The sequence below is a fragment of the Callorhinus ursinus genome, unplaced genomic scaffold, assembly GCF_003265705.2.
Source record: "Callorhinus ursinus isolate GAN/ISIS: 27379988/994484 unplaced genomic scaffold, GSC_fseal_2.0 scaffold8, whole genome shotgun sequence".
Lineage (NCBI taxonomy): Eukaryota > Metazoa > Chordata > Mammalia > Carnivora > Otariidae > Callorhinus > Callorhinus ursinus.
The window spans coordinates 67,377,775-67,399,475 of NW_027397070.1; positions in this window are offsets into that span (position 1 = coordinate 67,377,775).

A 21,701-nucleotide genomic window follows, 5' to 3' on the forward strand; every position below is an offset into this window, starting at 1 on the left:
AAGGGATTTGTGCAATTCGGTCCTGATGTAGCTCGCTGGTAGCTCATTTCAGTTTGTAACTGGTTGAAAGTATGCGTCTGATATTTCTCCATTTTGTAATATCAGAGAACCAGGGAGACTTTAATTAATCCTTTTCTGCCGTCATGTCTAAAAGCTAAAAGACATTTTAATGAGAAGGCAGCAGCAGCAAAAGAAAGTCAGTAATAAAATAAATAAAAAATAAAATCATGAGGCTCATAAGCAGCCCCACAGATGGAGGGATTCAGCTCAATAAAATAAAAGATGAATTTATTTGACTAATGCAAATAGAAAATGAGGCACTTGCACAGTGCATAGACCGACTATGAATGGATGAGTAATGTCAGAGTGTCAGACCTTCGGTCGTAAACTCCCAGGCGCCAACAATGGTCATGCCCGATTTAATGAAAAAACAAATGAAATGCTACATATTACTGTTTGCTTCCCCCATCAAATGAGTCGTCTGAATATTTTATTCAGTAAGGAGTGTTTTATAGATGAAAGATAATTAAATATTGTATAAAAGAAGTGGGTTACATGACGTTACGTCGGGGGGCAGTGGCAAGGCTGGGGGAAAAAGGCAGGTGAGCTACTGTGCTTTCTACAGTGAAATTACAATTATGCCATAGAGCGACAACATCCCACGTGCCCAGCACTGTGCTAATTAATCCATCAAGGACAGGATTCAACTGCAGGCATTGTGGTGGGCACTGAGATACACACAAAAATAGAGCTAGGTGCCAGGAGACATCACGGTCACAATGGGAAATTAAGACAGTATAGAACCTTGTGCACAACACATTCTCAAAAGTCCCTATTGAATAAGTAAGTCGTAAAATAAATATGTTAAGCCCTAGTATGAGAGCATCAGATTCTTAGGAGCTACCGGATCATTCTCTGAGCTTAGGATATGCACAGTCAGATCTTCCTATTTGGGGAAGGGGGTTTGGTAGAACAAAAAGAGGACAGGCTTTGGGTCAGGGTTTCCCAATCTCAGCACTATTGACATTTTGGGCTGAATGATTCTTTGTTGTGGGGGACTGACCTGTACAGGGCAAGATGTTCAGCAGCATCTCTGACCTCACTCACTAGACGCTGGTAGAACACTCCATCGCTGAGTGGTGACAACCAAAAATGTCTCCAGACATCGCCAAATGTTAGCGTTCCCTAAAGGTGAATATTGAGCCTGGCTGAAGAACATGGAGAGAGATAAACCCAGATCTTAATCCAGGTTCTATTGCTTATGAGATTTTTGACATACGTAAGTCACTTCATCTCTTCCAACCTCAATTTCTTCATCACTGTAATGAGCCAACTCTGTTTTTTTTTTTAAGTGTAGTAGATTGAATTATTTACTCCAACCTTTCATCTCTCCCTGTATCCCCAGCTCTTGACTTTGAGCTCAGTGACGTGACTTGTTTTGGCCAAGTAAGTCAACAAGGCATCTCACCTTCTTTCCAGTGACTCTCTCGAGCTCTGCCATCCTCATAACAGGAACGAGCTCCAGATAGCCTGCTGTTCTAAAAAGGATGAAAATTAAGTGAGGCAAACCCAGTCCTACAGAGCTATAGCCTGAAGAAGAGTTACCTGAATGTACCTGCAGACAGATGGGAATATTTGTGATTTTATGCCGCTGGAGAGCAGAACTTGTTATGCTGCATTATCATGGCAAGAGCTAACTGATACAGTAAGAAGAACTCTTACGGAACCAGTCCCTTTTCAGAGAATCAACACATGCCCTCTTTCCCCCTCCTTTCAACTGCTGTCCAGTATGAACATGCCTGATTTCCCTCCGGCTGCATGTATGGCCCAGCATTATTGCAGGAATATTTCTTCCATTATTTGGAGGATGATTAAAATAACAATGACAGTCACAACAACAAGCACATGACAGTAAAAGCTAGAAATTGATTTCCTACCTCCTACAAGGCAACTGTACCTTGGCATGTACTCGTTGCTGAAAACACGACTTAATTCACAATGTGTTCAATCACTTAAAACAGATGCGTGTTAGAAGAATGTGTTCTGTCCACGTTCAGGGTCCCAGTTGGAAATCAAAAGTGCATAGAATGTGAAGAAGCAGTCCGTTCAACACTGACCTGTGTGAACAATTGTGTCAACCCTACAGATGTTACATGGAAACAGTCCTTCTCCGCTGAATTTCTGAGGAGCTCCATGTCTCTGGTCCTTGCAGCATCCCAACTCTGGGAGAAACTCTGACTCCAACATTGCCATTACAGCTTTTTGCTAAGGTGGCCTCCTTGCCATCTACCCCCAGCAAGCAGTCCAAGACTGTTTTCTAGCAGAAGAGGCTGTAGGATGTGACTGAGACTTCATTCATCAAGCATTTACGGGGACCTTGTCTATGACAATAGCTGTTATAGGCTCTGGAGGAGATGAGACAATGAATCACACATTGTGCCTGCCTGCAGGATCTTAAGAGTCCATAGGAAGAAAGCCCAGGAAAATCACAACACAGTATGATGAAATGTTAAAGATGTCCATATTCTAATTCCTGGAACTTGTGACTATGGTAACGTAGAGAGCAAAAGGGACTTTTCAGATGTGACTAAGTTAAAGTTATTGAGATGGGGAAATGATCTTGGATCACCTGGGTGGGCCCAATGTAATCATGAGAGCTGTTAGAAGAGAGAGAGACAGGAGGGTCAGGGTCAGAAAAGAAGACTTGGCCACAGAAGCAGAGGTTGGACTGATGCAGTCATGAGCCGAGGAGCACAGATCATCTCTAGAAGTTGGACAAGGCAAAGAACAGATTGTCTCCTAGAGCTTCCAGAAGAAACACAGCCCTCCCCCTTGACACCTTGAATTTTAGCACCTTAGAACCCATTTTGTACTTCTGGCCTCCAAAACTGTAAAGATAATAAATATGTGATGTTTCAAGTCACCAGGTGGATGGTAATTTCTGACAGCTGCAATAAGGAATTAATGCAGAGGGGAAATGCATGGCATGATCCTAACATATACTGGGGGTGGTTAAAGAGGGCTTCCTGCTGGAGATAATGAGGACACAGAAGGACATAAAAGAGACAGGAAAGGGGCATTTCAAACAGAGGGATTGGTATGGAAGAAAGCCTAGGGGAGGGGAAAATATTTTTTAAAAACCTGATTTGTTATGCCCAGGATTTGGCACAGGGCAACACTCAGTATTTATTGAATTACTTTATTTAGACATGTATATACATATGTAACTCATAGTTATATAAGGCTGGATGAGTACAGAAGACAGCAATGCTAAATCCAAAATAAGGGGCCAGCAAAATGGGAGATCAGTACCCGAGCTGAACCATGGAAAATGAGGAGGGATTCAGGAGTTGGCCTTTTATCCCATGGGATGGGGGAAGCCTTGAAAGTTTTTAAAAGGGGTGTGACCTTGTGAAAGGTTGAGTCATGGAGTAGTCATACTGCAGTATGAAGACCAAAGAGAGGTAATGTCCAAAGCAGGTGACCAGTTAAGTGGTTGTTGTCACAGTGGGTAGAGAAGTCAAGGTTTCTCCTTCCTACCAAGGATGGGTCTGTCCACACTACTATTCATTCAACAGGTCAAGTGTGTTCCTTGGGACACAGTGGCCTTTGTGGTATGGCCTCTTTCCACCTCCCAGCCTTCCACACCCTCACACCCTATGTTCCATGCCTGGGAGAGTTGAAGACTCATGTCTCTGTGGCAAAACAACCATTTACACACCAAATCAATTAAATATCTTACTATATTATAGAACCTATTCCCTTTTCTGTCTACCCAACCTCACAGTGGGGTCTCTAAGAGGGGACTCTTATTGCTTTCATCTTGATAACCAGATTCCTTTTTTTTAAATCATTGACACATAACATTGTATTGGTTTAAGGTGGACAACATAACAATTTGATATATGCATTTTTTAAAGATTTTATTTATTTATTTGAGAGAGAGCAAAAGTGAGAGAGATGACAGAGAGAGAGGGAGAGGGAGAAGCAGACTCACCAGTGAGTGGAGAGCCCGATGTGGGGCTTGATTCCGGGACCCTGGGATCATGACCTGAGCCGAGGGCAGATGCCTAACCAACTGAGGCACCCGGGAGCCCTGATATATGCATTTTTGTGAAATGATTGCATCATAGGTTTCATTAACACCGTTCATCTCACACAGTTAAAATGCTTTTTTTGTGATGAGAACATTTAAGATTTACTTTACTAGCAACTTTCAAATATACAATGCAGTATTATAAACTATATTCACCATGCTGTACATGACATCCCCAGATCTTATTTATCTTATAATTGGAAGTTTGTACATTTTCACCCATTTTCCCCACCCCACACCCACTCTGGCAACCACCAATCTATTCTCTGGATCTATGACTTTGTTTCTTTTTTAGATTCCATGTATAACTGAGATCATACAGTATTTGCCTTTCTCTGTCTGACTAATTTCACTTAGCATAATGCTCTCAAGTTCCATGTATGTGGTCACAAATGGCAGGATTTTCTTCTTTGTTGTGGCTAAATATTTCATTCTACATATTAATACATATTTCATATACAACATGTATTCACATATAATATATACTACTGTAATGGGATATTACAATAATTATTACTATGTAATATATTTGTTGTGTGATTAAATTATTAATTAAAATTTTATATATAATATCTAATTTATCCATTTATCCATCAATGGACACTCAAGTCATTTCCATGTCTTGCCTCTTACAAATCACACTGCAATGAACGTGGGCATACAGATACCTCTTCATAATAGCAGTTTTGTATCCTTCAGTATATACTCAGAAGTGGAATTGCTGGATCATAGGGTAGTCTTACTTTTAACTTTTTGAGGAACCTCCCTACTATTGTCCACAGTGGCTGCACCAGAGTGCATTCCCACCAACAGTGCATGGGGGCTCCCTTTACATGCTCACCAGCACTTGTTGTCTCTTATCTTTTTGATGATAGTCCTCCAGCCACATGTGAGGTGATATCTCATTTTGATTGGATAAGCAGAATCTCAACATCCTGAAATAATGATCTTATTGTTATTACTTACTGAAAATTTTCTATTTGTCAGGCACAAACCTAGACAGTAAGTTTCAAGAGGGCAAGAGCTGCTTCTGCCTTGTTAAATCTTTTATCCCCAGTCCCTGGCATGGGGTTGGCATCAATCAACTACTTATATTCATGAGGATAGGCCAGACTATACCTTGGTTATGAACAAACCACCACATCTCATTGGCTTCACATGATGGAGATTAACATTTCACTCAGGTTGTATTCCCAACACAAACCAGTAGGTGTTATGGGTTAAATTTTGACCCCCCAAAAAGTATGTCCCAGTCCTATCCCCGGTACCTCTGAAATAGGTATTATTTGGAAAGAGTCTTTGCAAATATAATCAGGTTAAGATATGGTCATTAGGGTGGACCCTAATTCAACGTACCTGGAGTCCTTATAAGAAGAGGAGAGCACCATGTGATTACAGAGGCAGACCCTGGAGTGACACCAGCTCTAGCTATAAGCTCAGGAACACCAAGGATGGCCGGCCACCACCAGGAGCTGGGAAGAGATAAGGAAGGAGTTTACCAAGGGTCCCAGAGGAGCACGGCCTTACTGACATCTTGATTTCAGACTTCCAGCCTCCAGAACCGTAAGAGAAGAAATTTCTCTCGTTTTAAGCCACCCACCTTGTGGTACTTTGTTACGGCAAGCTTAAGAAACCAATACAACTTGGCTCCGCACAGTGTCACAAGGACCTGGGCTAAGTCTGTGCACCATCGCCATGGTAGACACACCATCTGGAAAAGGGGACCACCCAGATTCCTGAGAGGGAGAGAAAGAGAGGACTCACTTCCTCTCTTATACCCTTATTTGCCAGAATCCTGAGGCAGGTCTCCAACTCACCTCCAAGCGTGACTGAGAAACATAAAAAGATACATGGAGACCTGAACACAAATGGTCTCTGCCGTGGTGTAAAGTAAATATTTGTTGAGTAATTAAATATATCCCATTTCCATGCAGACCTCACACCAACCCTATTGTGATTGGACTCTATCTACTTCCACATGCCATCAATGAGGAAACTATGATACAGAGAGATTAAGTGGCTTCTCCACTGTCACACAGCACACACTTGCCTAGTTGGGGTTCACATTTAGGATGACCAACTCGGAAGTCTGTGTTCTGGCCTCTGAGTAAACGAGTCCTGAAGGAATCAAAACAGAGTCCTTAGCAGCAAATAACCTTGTAGTACATCACTTACAGGTGTTCCCCAGGCAAATGACTTAAATGTTTTGAAGTGTAGGAGGTTTTCCTTCCAATTAAGATGTGCCTTGTGCATAAAGCTCCCTTCTGTATGCTCAGAGATGGTCTCTTCACCATCATCTGAATTTAAAACAGGCCATTTGGCACGCCTCCATTTTATTGCCGTTAATCGAGTCATTTTGGAGGGAAAATCTATAGCCTTTGAGAAGAGCTGTATTTCTGACAGGGAAAGCAATAAGACTTGCAGGTCGGAGCCCCCACTTCAGAGCCCCCAGTCCGGAGCCCGCAGTTCAGCCTCATCCTGGATCTCAGGAAAGTACTTGTCAAGTTCCGTGTCGCTCGTTGGGTGAGATATTTTAATTCAAGTGCTGCGGGCCGATGTGAACGTCTCCTGGTCAGTGAAGAGCTGTCATCAGAATCTGGCGAAGGCACCACACTGCCACACTTTCTTTGACTTGACAAAAGAAAACCGGTCTGGCGGAGGCTGAAGAAACCAGGTTTGCAACTTCATGCTGATTTTGCCCAGAAGTAATTAGTTCATTAACTGTGAGCACACAAGCTCATTAAAGGGGGAGGTGGATGATGCAAATCAGTGGCCTGTGTAAGTCCATCAAAAATTAGAAGGAGCTGGAAATGGCCTGGCTCAAACATCCTGTCCAACACCTTCATTAACCAAAGAGGTTCTAAAAGCCTAGAGTCCCTGGAGGTCAGTGGCATTTAAAGGCACCAGCTATGACGGAAAGCAGGGAAGGTGGATGGGAAGAAAAAGGGTAGAGGGAACCATTTATGGAGTGCTTTCTAGGGAGTGAGCCCTGTGCTAGGCATTTCTACTTTCAGTAACTAGCATAATGCCCACAGCAGCAACCTCAGTGCTTTTTACACTGGGGGATATAGGCTCAGAGTATTTATGAGTTGCCAAAGGTCTCAGGGAGTCATTGGCAGAGCTGGCATCCGGACCTGTGTCTGTATGAACCCTCAAACCCATGCTTTTTCTATTACATTAATAAGTTATCGAGCCCGACTTGGAGATTCATCACGTGATCAGCTCTGGTCCCTTTATCATCTAATCTCAGAACACATTTGGAAGCATTCCTGGTCAGTGCTATATTGAGCTGCAGTTTGCAAATGTTTATTTACAAGGGATTAATTAACTTTGCTATTTGCAAGTACTGAACTAAGGGAAAATTGGCTTTCGCTCAGAGTAGGTGCAGTGACATTCCAACAACCCTCATCCCCATGCTCGAAATGTCAAAATTCTTCTAGGCCAAACGTCAAAGAAGAAATGGCACATGGTATGATGGGAAAAGAGAATGGCCTGAGGGGCTCAGAAAATGTGGTTTCAAGTCTTTACCTGTCACTGATGACCAAGGGACCCTGGGCAAGACAGGTTACTTCTTTGAGCTCTGGTTCTCTTGGTAAGAGAAATAAGGAACACGATGGGGTCCCTGAAGTCCTGCTCATTCTGAGACTCTTTGAGAAACGTCCAGGAGTCTGGTTCATTATCCACAGCGCAAGTCCAAGTGGGTCTCTTGATGGAAGATGATGGATCAAGTCAAGGAGTCAGGAAGGAGAGCCTCCTGTTTCTTAGTCCCTAGCCCGTGCACACCTACCTCAGAGGAGACACCCCAAAGGGGGAGGGCGCAGAATGGCCCAAAAGGACACATCCCAGTACCTGGTGGCTTTGTTCCAAGATGGCCTAAAGGTGGCAGTGAGGCCTAGGAAAGAAAGCGTCCCTCTGCAATGAGAACAGGGGCTCTTTCAGTCCTAAGAGGCTGGGCCCAGCTAGGAGAGAATGTGGGTGACCCAAGACACAGAAAGAGGACACAGAGGAAGGGGCAGATAGGACTCCAGTGTCAAGCACAATCCAAGAATGAACGTGACACCTGCAGCCCTTGTAGAATATGTATGGCTTCTTCCACCCACTCGTCTGTCCCTGCTTTCACTCATTCATTTATTCATTCCTTCACTCATTCCTTCATCCATTCATTCACCCGTCCATTCATTCATTCATTCAGCAGCTGATCTATATCAAGGTCTGTGTTAGGCTCAGGAGATACAATGGTGAGCAAGCAAAAGCACAGCACTGCCATCATAGAAGTGAGATGGGGCCCAGTCTTCTCTCCAGAGAACACTGTCCCCACAAAGAGTATTCAAGGGCTCAGTGAGACATTGGTTGAGGATAGAATCAGACCTGTCGAGCACTATGGTGAATATGATTCTAGTGCCCCTCCCCTTCATCTGACTCCATGGAGTAGTTAAAAGACCCATGGGCCTGGAGCATTGAAACCTTAGGTTTGGTTTTACCCCATTTTTAACTGAATTTGAGAACTCAGTTATACTTATCTCTAAGATGTCGATGACAAGGACTTCCTAGTCTCTCATAGAGTGAGAAGGAACTGAGAAAAAGTCGGCAAAAGCTTATGAACCATTAGTTTATGAGCCATGATGAACCCCCTGTGTGGCGGTTAAGTCTGGCGTCATGACTGACTTGGGACTGCTCTTAGTGTAACTTCCAGAACCTATAGGACTCAGGGTGTTTGCTTCACTGTGGCTGGATAGCATGCCACATCTGTGTTTCTTCAGGTCAGGCATTGGCCAAGCAGCAGGGGACAGATGCCATGCAAGGAGACATGCCGGCCAAGCCTGCACCGGGCGGGGTGCGGGGGGGGGGCGGTCCCTCCACGCAGGAAAAGCAATAGCAGGCAGCAGATCCCAAGGCCCACGAGAGGCCTGGATCCAAAGTCTGGGCACAGGGCCAGGTGCTGAAGATCCTAGAAGAAGTCAGAAAACACGGCTTGTGGGAGAAGTTTCTAAGGACCCATGGATCACCATGGACAGATTTAGAAGACCAGAAGCTACCTTGCCTGTGGGCTGCAGGCATGAATCAGGTTGGACTGGTGACTTCATAGCCCAAATCTGGGTCAGAAGTCTTGGACTCTCCATCCCCAGTCACAGACTGCATGAGCAGTGACCAATAAGGCCATTTCCTTGTAAACACCTTGTTAGGAGGGATTGCAATTGGACATCCCACCCAGTGGGGTCGATTTTCCCAGATTCTGGGTGAGAGCTGAAGCCAAGTGAATTGCAAGAGATTCTCCACAGCCCACCTAAAGCCCACGTTGCCTGTGACACGAGGGCTATATCCTGAAAAGGGTGGAAACCTGTGAGCGTCCCCTGGGCAAACATCAAGCTCCTTGGAGAAACTCTATGAACAAGACTCAAGGAGGCAAAAAAAAAAAAAAAAAAAAGACTCAGGATGGCATTCTCTGAAAGCACAACTTTCCAGGGAAGGCTAGCCCCTGCCAACATTTTCCCAGACACTGGCTCTGCTTCCATCCTCATCGCTGGTCTGTGATGGTGTCTCTGCAGCCCCAAGATGTGAAAACAAAGAATTGCTGGCCATTTCTCTCTTCACTCTGTTCCCCTCCGAGGACTCGGAGGGGTGATACATCTTTTCAGTGGCCATGGTCAGTGCAAAAAGAAAGACATGAAGAATAGATGACCCAACGCTTGGGGTGGAGGGGTGAATTATTTACGAAACATAGATAGAGCCTCCAGTTGAGTCTAGGGCTGGGCAAAGTGTTAGCGATTCTTTTGTTCTCGCAGCTGGCCTTTGGAATTCTACAGAGCCAGTGCAGTAAATAATACCGCTATTGTCTGCCTGTGTCAGAGACAGACAGAAGGTACATTTGGCCCGCGTCCAAACTCTGCAAGGGCCACTCATAGTCACAGTGTCCAATTACTGCTGGCTTGACTATAAAACGCACTTTTTTTTTTTTTTTTTTTTGCTGAGCTAATTTAAGAATGGGCAGTCTTAATGGCCCCGGCACAAAGAGGGGTTTTGCTGCATCTTTCAATGGGGGAAAATAAAGTTATGTTCAGAACAGAAACTGGTGTGGGGTAGAGACTGTCCAAACAGCAATGCATGGAGAGAATGGTAAGCTGTGTTTGGGTTGCCCTTTCAGAAGAAGTAGAAAAACTAAAATTTGCTCAGTTCTGAGTTTTCTGGCAGGATATATTCAGGATGTCGAAGAGGATTTGATAAGGAGCAAGGAGGAATGAAAGAGCGGCAGCTCTGGACATTCGCACAGACAGTCACAGGACATGGGGGAAACGCCGCCCCGTCTCTGAGGGAGCGTGCGCGACAATGACGACAATGGCAGGAGGTAGTGTCTAATGCATTCTTAGGATTCGCCAGGCCCTGCAATAAGCACTTTTTCTCCTTTAATGTTTCCAACTTTCCTACAGGAGTTTACAGATATTTTACAGAGGAGGAGCACCCGAGGTTCACATCATTCAAATGATTCCCATAGCATCATGCGGCTGGTGAGCGGGTTACAGGATTGGAGAGTTTGTCTGACTTCACATTATATTCTTCTTTGAGTACCGTAGCATAATTTCTCGGGTTTCCACAGGTTCCCAGCTTTGCAGGCTACACTGAATGTCCAAGGACATGTTTTTATGTCCAGCACGGGTCCGGACCCTACAATTTTCACCAGCCGCCCGGTGATGGTCTGCAAATGAGAACACCCCTTAGAAAGAAGCTGCTGAGAATCCAGGCAGTGCCTCATGGTGACGCAACAGTAGCTCTCGAGAAGTAAGGTTCATCCTGGCCTTTGTAGGCTGTGCTCACCGGAGGCCACCATCTCTGCCTGGATCTGTCCTTGGAAATCCTCATATCTGGTGTCATCTACTTTCAGTGCTTCTAAGGTCAGTAATTTTCAATAATCTCCATTGTCTACAATTTCTCAAACAGGGAAACATTAATTTGTGCTTTGGACAAAGAAAGGATGGGGAGAAAGGGACTATTGCATTAAATAAGAGGAAAAGAGAAGGATCTTCAAAGACCTCTTTCTCCAGCACTAAACCTGACACTTGCACACCGAAACGTCAGAAAAATAAACCCAGGATTTATGTCTGAGAATGCTGGAAAGCAGCACCCGACCTTGCTTTTTCTTTCCTTGTAGGGGGAAAATCAGATGCATCTTTCAGATATAGTCACTCCAAATTTCAGAGGGTTTTTAAATACACATGTTTCTGACACAGCAGAGTTATCAATCAAAATGTTAAATCCTTGATAGGCTCGGCGGTGGGGAGTTCGAACACCATTCCTTTCATCTCGCAGTGTCTCACTGAGGGCTTTGTTTGGAGAGAGACCAAAAAGCCACATTGGGGTAACGAGGAGGGATAAAAAGGAAGAACCGTCTGTTCTGATTTGCCGATCAGCAACCTGGAGAACACAGAACACCGTCCGTCAAGGAAAATGAGGACATTTTTTCGGGCCTCTTTGAATCCTGAAAAGATACACATGCTTTGGGAAGGGAAAAGGGATGTCTCGATTCTTAAGGCAAACTTTTCAAAGAGCTGAAAGCTGGGTGGAGCCAGCGCAAGTCCTTGTGAATTGCCACCTGTGGGTTGTCTGATTTCTTACAGCATGGGAGAAAGTTGAAGACATCAGTCTTATACATGAGAGCTATGGACGGGCATCTGCACAGGGCACTGCTCAGTGACTGATGGACGGCTGAGGGTGCCATGCTGGTGAGCTACCTGAAAAGCTGGCCAGACTCACCAGGGGGCTTACTTTCCCCATTTCCCTGAAAGCACCAAGACCCATTTCTCCCTCTCCCTCGTCTTATTATAACCCTAGAGGCTTTTCCAAAAGCCCCTGTAAGTTCAACTTGGGCCCTCTTGTGTTTATTTTAATTAATAATTCTTATCCACTGAGAGCCAGGAATATCCCTTAATTCTATGCAGAAGTAGGTCACAGTAACTTGGTTTGCCCTGAAGCACCCTTACATTTATCATTCCTTCAGCAAAATTCATTCCTTCTACAGAAGTACTGGGCAACCATGCCGTTGGTTCTGAGGATGCCCAGACCAAAAAGACAGGCATCTACCTCCTGGAAACTCTATGCGAAGAAGAGGGGTTATCATCTGAACAAGTGATAATATGCTCTCAGAAAGGATTGTGACAAGGTGCTCATCCCATCTGTAGGGACCAGAGGAAGCCTCCCAGAATCAGACTTGAAAGATAATTGGAAGTCACCCAAGGAGAATGCAGGGCTCATATGGATGAAGGTGTACGTGTGTTGGGAAGGGTGGCCCAGAAATGCATCCTATAAAATACTATCTTTATTCTTTGTAAGCACAGCTCTGATTATGTCACATCCCCCTATGGTGAGCCCATCCTGCCAGTAAAATATTATAATTTAGACCCTTAGTTGTGCCGTTCAAGGCCCAACCATGTTTTCTTCCTTTGCTCAATATCCCCCCAGTACCACCCAGTGAATATCATGGCATGGTCTGGTCACACCAGAAGCCTCACCAGTCACAGACCCTGGCAGTGATAACCTGCTCCTAAACATTTCATATTCTGTTACTTTAGTCTGGAATGTTCTCTACACCCAATTCCTCTGCCCATCAGTATCCTCCTGACTCACATAGGGTAGCCCTTTGCTTGAAACCTTCTTCAGGTCCTGGCTACAGAATAAATCTCCTGCTTATGAGGTGTGTGTGTGTGTGTGTGTGTGTGTGTGTGTGTGTGTGTGTGTGTGTAGATTTGTAGAAGGGTTGCCAATATGATACAAAGAGATCCCATAGACACTTTGCCTAGTTTTCCCTATGATTGGGATCTTACATCACCGTGATACGATTTCCATAAACAAGAAACCAACATTGGGACATTATTATTCATTACACTCCATGCTTAATTCAGATTTCATTAGTTTTTCTGCCAATATCCTTTCTCTATCCCAGGAGCCAATGCAGGACATAACATTGCATTTAGCTGCCCTTGTGTTTTCATTGAATTTTGCTTGTATGACTTGTTTAGCACTGGTCACAACCTGCTTTGTGTTAGGATTTGATAATGAGAGTCCCAGAACTGCATAATGTGAAATTCTGGGATTCAGAAATGTCATCTCATGGTATTTTGTGAGGAGGGACATTTCTAGTGACACTAAGTTCCTATCAGTCTTTCAGAAGACATACTTTGGAGTTGCCAGTCAGTGTTGTGACCAAGGCTTTCAGAGAAAAGCAACATAGCAACCTGCCAACCACTCCATGAGCCACCCCATTTGGACATAGTCACAATGAGATTTAAAAAAAAAAAAAATGTATCACTAGTTGTTAGTTACCAAAGATGGACATGCTTGGTTATTACTCTGAGTGACCCCCAATAATGGTGTGCAACTGGCATCTTTTACATCAGGGTGAAATGCAAAGGTAATATAAAAAAGCTAGAAAGAAGTCAAATGAAAGACTTATCAGCATTGTGAGCTACAGTCCTATTTATCAGTGTTATGAAGCAATTCTAACTCTGGCAAAAAGAACTCCTTTCCCTCTTTAAAGGAAAGGAACAACAAACCATGGGAATCTCTAAGATGGCACTGCTAAACCAAAACTACATGAGGCTGATAGCAATATATGCCTAAATCGTTTCTGGATCAGCCCATTCAGCCTTCAAGAATGACAGCATGGCGATGGAGAGATTATTGACATCTGTGTATGCAGGAAGAGAGCTTCTGAACCATCCCGGGACCTTGACTGAGGGATTAGTGGGTCTTGCAGGGACATTTGGCAGGAAGAAGTCAGAACAAGACAAAATAGAGACTGTCTCTTATACCCTATTGGTCAAATGCCTCTTGTATTAGTTATTTATTCCAAATTTGGTGACTTAAAACAACAAATGTTTATTACCTCACAGTTTCTGTGGTTCAGGAATCCAGGAGTGGTTCTGGGAGGTTCTGACTCAGGATCTCTTGTGAGGTTTTAGGTAAGGGTCACCTAGGGCTGTGGTCATTTCAAGGTTTGAGTGGGATAGGATTCATTTCTAAGCAAACTCATGAGCTATTGGCAGGCCTTAGAAGGTCCACTTCCAATTACACTCATGTAGTAGTTGTAGGCAGGACTCAGTTTCTCACATGTGCCTGTCAGCTACCTGAGTGTCCTTATGACACAGTGGATGGCTTCCCTGCCACCTGGACTACCTGTTCTATGGCAGGTGGCCTCTCCCATAACAAGGAAGGAGAGAAAGGGAGAGAGAACCTAAGGTGCACGCAACCGTCTTTTTATAACTTTGTAACATCCCATCATGTCTGATGCATTCTGTTTCATAGAAAGGAGTCACATCCCAGCCCGTACACAAAGGGAGGGAAAATATTCACCCCTTCAGGGGAAAAGTACCAAGAAACTCAAGGACACATCTTTAAAACCACCAGCCTGCCGTTTGTGGTGTAGACAAACAAGATCCGTGTTTCATAAATGTGAATTAAGCATCCTCTGTATTCCAGGAATTATATCAAGAGAGGATCATAAGAGCTAGTGCAGCAGTAGGACCAAATAAAGGTTTGAAGAATTAACTATAACCTTCCATTCATGTTAAAATAGAATGGTGAGAAAGTAAAACCTTTTCCCAGAATTACACCAAAGCTATGTGAACTGAAAATGCTAATTCATGCCTATGTGGGGTCTACTGATGTAACTCCAAGACATTTCCAGTTCTAGACCAAAGGCTGGCAAACTTAGTCTTCAAGGGCCAGATAGTGAATATTTTCAGTTTTGTGGGCCAGACAACCTCTGTCACAACTACCCAACTCTACTGCTACAGTGCAAAAGCAGCCACAGACAAAACATAAATAGAAGATTATGGCTGTCTTTCAATAAAGCTTTATTTACAAAAACAAATGGCTGCCCTGTGTGTCATGGTTTTTCACCACAGTTCTAGACTGTAAACTTCTCAAAACCATTAGATGGTAAACTCCTAGAAAGAGGGGGCTGTGTCTTTTCTTCAGCTTTGCATCCCTATACCTACCATAGCACACGAATGAGTAAATAGACACAAATGTTGTGCAAGAATGAATTTGAATGAACTGATGCCCCAGGTAACATTAAAGGATAGATTCAATGTAAGAAAATCTTTATTTGAAACTGTGAAGCTATGTTTGATGTCTAAAGCACCTTCTGAACAACATCAGTTCGCTAACTTCTCTGTCAGTGCTCCCTACACAACCCACAGGCTACTCTGGCATGCTAGGGCCTCCTTGCAACAAAGACCTGTCATGTCTAAATTATTGACACAATAGACCATTGTAACTCCTTTGGACTCATTAGGCTTAATTATGTCAAGGTCTCATTGAGGACTCTTTAAAGCTGAAGATTCGTGAAATAATAAAATATAATAGCTCCTTCGGAGCCATAAAGGTCTCTTTATGTCATGGGCTATTTGGAGATTCAATATTCCATAAGATTAATATCACAATATTGTAAAAATGACAACAATTACCACACCCTCAGTGTCTACCAAGTGTAATTTAATCATCAGGATTTAGATAGGCCCACTTCTCATTCACTCTTAGGGTCTTAGTCAAGGAGGAAAGGTGAAGGATTACGTGGCTTCACTGTTAGCCACTATCCCATGACACCTGCTCTCTGGTACTCAGATCCTTCTGTTCTGGTACAGTTCCATCTTGGTACAACCTGATACAAAGCTCCTCTGCTTCTCACCTGGGGGAAGCATGCTCAGGTGAGACTATTGTCCCTGTCATGCTGTCTCTCTGTGCATTTAGGTGCCAGACATGCAGTAGGTTATAAGTCACTGTAAGAGAACCAATAACCTTAGATAAGAAATTATCAATAGTGGTCATTTTCATTTTCCAAGGTGAGCTCAGAAAATGCTGATACTAAACTATAACTGAATTAATGTGTTTTTGCAATGAAAGAAGCATAAAGGAGAACTACTGACACAATGGACAAATAATAAAATTCAAGGATAAATGATTGTTTACCCTTCAAAAATTACTACATCCTTGAGAAAAGGTATGTTTAATAATAGGGATATTAGGGAGTAGATGGCTAACTATTGCATTTGAAAATTAAAGTATGTTCAATTATAAAAGGCATAGAAACCTTAAGATAAATAGTTAAAAAGAAGAAACAGGAAAGTCACCTGTAATGTCCCCACCCTAACAACAGTGTAGTTATTTGGTATGGTGGACAGATTGTAAGGTGGTCCCCATAACCCTGCCTTCTGTTTCACACCCTTGTATAATTCCCTCTGTTTGTCAAGTAGGTACAGGACTTGCAGCTTGCTACTTGCCAATAGAATAAGACAAAGACAATATGGTATCACTCCCATAATTATGTTACATTACATGGTAAAGGCAAGGAGATGCCACATCTATGATTACATCACAATATATGGCAAAGGTGATGGGATGTCATTCCTATTGTCACACTGCATTATATAAGACTCTATTTTACTAGAATACTTATTTTAGAGTTTTTGTCTCCTTGCTGGCTTTAAAAATACAACCAGTTATGAGCCCTTCGGCAACAAGGCAATGAATGCCACCAATCAATAATCTGAGTGAGCTTTGAAGCAGATCCTTCTCCGGTTGAGCCTCCAGATGAGAATCTACCCCTACCCAACACCCAGACTGCAGTCTTGCAGAGGACCAAGCTAATCTGTGCCTGGACTCCAGACCCACAGATCCAGTGAGATAATAACTGTGTGTGATGTTTTAAGCCACTAAGTTTATAGTAATTTGTTACACTGCAATAAAAATACTAATATACCTAGATATTTTGGTTCCGATCATGTTTTCATTTGAAAATTAGAACCATGGTGCTAGAACCTATTTCATGTATTGCTCTTTTATGCAATGTTGGATCCTATGATGTTACATTTTACTTTAGAATATAAGTTCCAAGGGGACAAGGACTTTGTCTGTCTTGTGTACTATTATATCCAAATGCCTAGCACAATGCCTGGTACTTAACAAGTGAAAAATAAACACCCGTTTAGTTAGCAAATGAATAAATACAATTATTTTATAGCATTGCTAATATTTCAAAATATTGATATACCATAGTTCACCTAGCTAATAAAGAGTTGTCTTGTTTCTAATTAATTTGGTAGTTATTTGTGATGTGATAAATGTATTCACTCATATAATATAAGCCACTTGGGTATTATTTCCTTAGGATATGTACCAAAAGTATTATTAAGTTCCATGAGAACAAAAATTGTTTTTGTAATCAGAGTTGTATCCCCAACATTTAGCACAGTGCCTAATATGTGATAGATCCTAAAAAATAATATGCTGAATGAATAAATAAATACGATTTTCTTCTTGTTCTTAATTAATATGGCTCACTTGTTTTTAGTCTGCATTTATTTATACATTATTAAAATCATTTATCAGTGTCACGATCATTGTGTGAGAATGTAATTATACTCTATCTTTCCCACCATTGAGCATTAAAGTTAAAAAAATTAGTCAGTTGGGGCGCCTAGGTGGCTCAGTTTGTTGATCATCTGCCTTCTGCTTAGGTCGTGATCCCAGAGTCCTGGGATCGAGTTCTGCATCAGGCTCCCTGCTGGGTGGGGAGTCTGCTTCTCCATCTCCCTTTGCCTCTCCCCCTGCTTGTGCTTGCTCTCTCTGTCTCAAATAAATCAATGAAATCTTTAAAAAAAATTAGTCAATTAATAAATAAAAAATGCATGGTTATTTTACTGTGTATTTTTTTTGGTTACTGGGAAGGTTTAGCATTTATCCTTATGCTTCTTTATAAGTTAAATTTCCTCTTTGGTGAATGGTCTTCCATGTTTACTCATTTATATATTGAGATTTCAGTGTTTTACTTATTTATTAATTTTCATGAACTTTTTATGTAATACTGACATTTGTCTTTGGTCTGCCATATTTGCCAAAAACATATGTTTCTGGGCACTTAAAAGGATTTGGGGTATTGATGATAGTATAGAATTTAAGGTTTAACTTCACTTAAAATATATGATTTTTTACATTTCCTCCATATTATATATGATCCTAGTAACAGAGCTTCAAAACACATGAACCAAAATCTCATAATACTGAAAGTAAAAATGGATAAATCCACAATCACAGTTGGAGTAATTAACACTGATACCTCAGTAACAGATAAAATAAGTTGAAAAAAACTTGATAAGCATATAGAAGATTTGAATAACACCACTATTTTGGTTTCATTAGCAATTATAGAACATTCCATTAAACAACAGCAGAATACATCATTCCTCCAGGTTATCATGGAACATTCACCAATATAGACTAAATAATGAGTCATAAAACAGGAACCCATAAATTTATAGATTATTGTCTAATCATAAAGGAATCAAATTCAAAACATTACCAGAAAAAAATATCTTAAAACCATTCAAATAATTGAAAATTGAACAAAACACTTCTAAGTAAACCTTGAGCCAAAAAATAAATGATAATAATAATTAGAAAAGATTTTTAAAATACTAAAATAAATTAAAGAAAAACACAGCATATCAATACTTTTGGGATTCAGCTTAAAAAGTTCTTAGAGAAAAATCTATAGCATTACGTACTTACGTTAGAAAAAAAGATTTAAAATCAGTGTTCTGTTTCCATAGTAAGAAGGTAGAAAAAGAAAAAAGCATTAGAAAGGAAATAACAAATAAGGTGAGATGAGAAATAAAAAAGCAAGACCAATGAAATAAAAATAGACAATAAATAATCACAGAAACAAAAAAAATTAATTTAAAAAAATCAATAAAAACTGAGAAAATTTCAGCTAGTTTGATCAAGAGAAAAAAGAAGGCCCAAATAAAAAGGCAAATTTCAGGCATGAAAAAGAACTTATTACAAATCCAACAGACATTAAAAAGATGATAAAAAATATTATGAACAATATTGCACCAATAAATTTGATGACTTAGATTAAATTGACAGATATCTTGAGAAACACAAATTATCAATATTGATCCAAGATGAAATAGAAAATATAGTCTTATATCTATTTAAAAATTTAAACTTATAATTAGAAACTATCCCACACACAAGATGTTGCGATCCAGATAGTTTCACTGATTAATTATATTATGCATATAATGAAGAAATGGTGAAAACATATTTACCTTCCTCCAGAAAAATAAAGTAAGGGAGAACACATCCAAATTCATTTAATGGGGTTAGGTTAATTTTGTTACCACAAGCAGTCAAAAACAGATGTTACTACAAAACAAAACTATTGATCCCCTATCTCTTTGAATTTACATAAAATAACCCTCCACAAAATATCAACAAATTTGTTTACATACATACATCTGCACACATACACTAACATACATATAATATAATGCATGCAATGATAAATAACAATATGCATATATAATAATATAATTATTTTATATTATTTCATTATATTGTATATACATAAATTAACTATATAACTCATAACAAAATACAGTAAATCCAAAGAACACAATGTTGGTTTAACATTAAAACCAAAGAGGGAAAATCACTATATTAATTGAAAATTTAAATATGATCGTCTTGTTAAATGCAGAAAAGTATTTGTGAAAATTCAATACCCATCCAGGATAAAAACTCTCAGAAAACTAGCCATAGAAGGGAATATTCTCAACTCAATAAAGGGCATCTATAGGAAAGATTATACATAATCATATAAGATTGAATATTTTTACCCTATCATAAGGAATAAGGCAAAGATACCCACTCTCATTACTTCTAATAACATTTGTAGCCAGTGCAATAATGGAAGAAAAAGAAATAAAATGCATATAAATTAGAAAGGAAGACATTAGGTTGTCTTTATTTACAGAAAACAGCATAGTGTACATAGAAATACAAAGGGATTGGCCAAAAATTGTTTTTCCTAGGACTAATAAGGAAGTTCAGCAAGGTTAATATACAAAATTAGTTTTTCTATATGATAACAATAAAGAATTGGAAACTGAAATAAAAATATTATTCTTGATAGCATTTCAAATCACAAAATAACTAGAAATAAATTTAAAAAAACACATGGAAAACCCACACACTAAAAACTAAAATACTGCTGAGAAGAAAGTAGACATAAATAAACCTAAAACTACAGTATGCTGATGACAATTTCAGTTCTCTTCAAATTAATTTATAGACTCAGCACAAATCCAAACAAAATCTCAGCAGGTTATTTTACAGAAATTGACAAGCTACTTCTAATTTTTATATGAAATACCACAAACCTAAAACAGCCAACAAATTCTGAAAAAGAATAGTCAGATGACTGACATGCCTGATTTTAAGACTTGTTATAAAGATACAGTAGTCACCCTTGGCCACAGCAACTTCTTGTAAGACACATCTCTAAAGGCAAAGGAAACAAAAGCAAAAATGAACTATTGGGACTTCATCAAGATAAAAAGCTGCTGCACGGCAAGGGAAATAGTCAACAAAACTAAAAGTTAACCCACAAAATGGGAGAAGATATTTACAAGGGACATAACAGATAAAAGGCTGGTATCTAAGATCTATAAAGAACTTATCAAACTCAACACCCTAAAAACAAATAATCCAGTCAAGAAATGGGCAGAAAACATGAACAGACACTTCTCCAAAGAAGACATACAAATGGCCAACAGACACCTGAAAAAATGCTTCACATCATTTGTCATCAGGGAAATACAAATCAAAACTACAATGAGATACTACCGTACACAAGTTAGAATGGCTAAAATTAACAAGACAGGGAGCAACAAATATTGGTGAGGATGTGGAGAAAGGGGAATGCTCTTACATTGTTGGTGGGAATGTAAGTTTGTACAGCCACTCTGGAAAACAGTATGGAGGTTCCTCAGGAAGTTAAAAATAGAGCTACCCTATGATCCAGCAATTGCACTACTGGGTATTTACCCCAAAGATGCAGATGTAGTGAAAAGAAGGGGCAATGCACCCCAATGTTCATAGCAACAATGTCCACAATAGCCAAAATGTGGAAGGAGCTAAGATGTCCTTCAACAGACAAATGGATAAAGAGGATGTGGTATACATCTTAATAATACAATGGAATATTATTCAGCCATTAGAAAGGATGAATACCTACCATTTACATCAACAGGGATGGAACTGGAGGGTATTATGATAAGTGAAATAAGTCAATCAGAGAAAGACAATTATCATATGGTTTTACTCACATGTGAAATATAAAGAAATAGTGCAGAGGATTATAGGGGAAGGGAGGGAAAAGTGAATGGGAAGCAATCAGTGAGGGAGACAAACCATGAGAGACTCTTGACTCCAGGAAACAAACTGAGGGTTGTGGAAAGGGAGGTGGGTGGGGGGTAGGGTAATTGGGTGATGGGCGTTAAGGATATGATGAGCACTGGGTGTTATACCCAACTAATGAATCACTGAACACTATACCAAAAACTAATGATGTAGTATTTGTTGGCTAATCGAATTAAAAAAAAAAAAAGATACAGTAGTCAAGGGGTGCCTGGGTGGCTCAGTCAGTTAAGTGTCCAAATCTTGATTTGGGTTCAGGTCATGAGATTGAGCTCTGCGCTGGGTGTGGAACCCCCTTAAAATTGTCTCTCTCTAGGGATGCCTTGGTGGCTCAGTAGTTAAGTGTCTG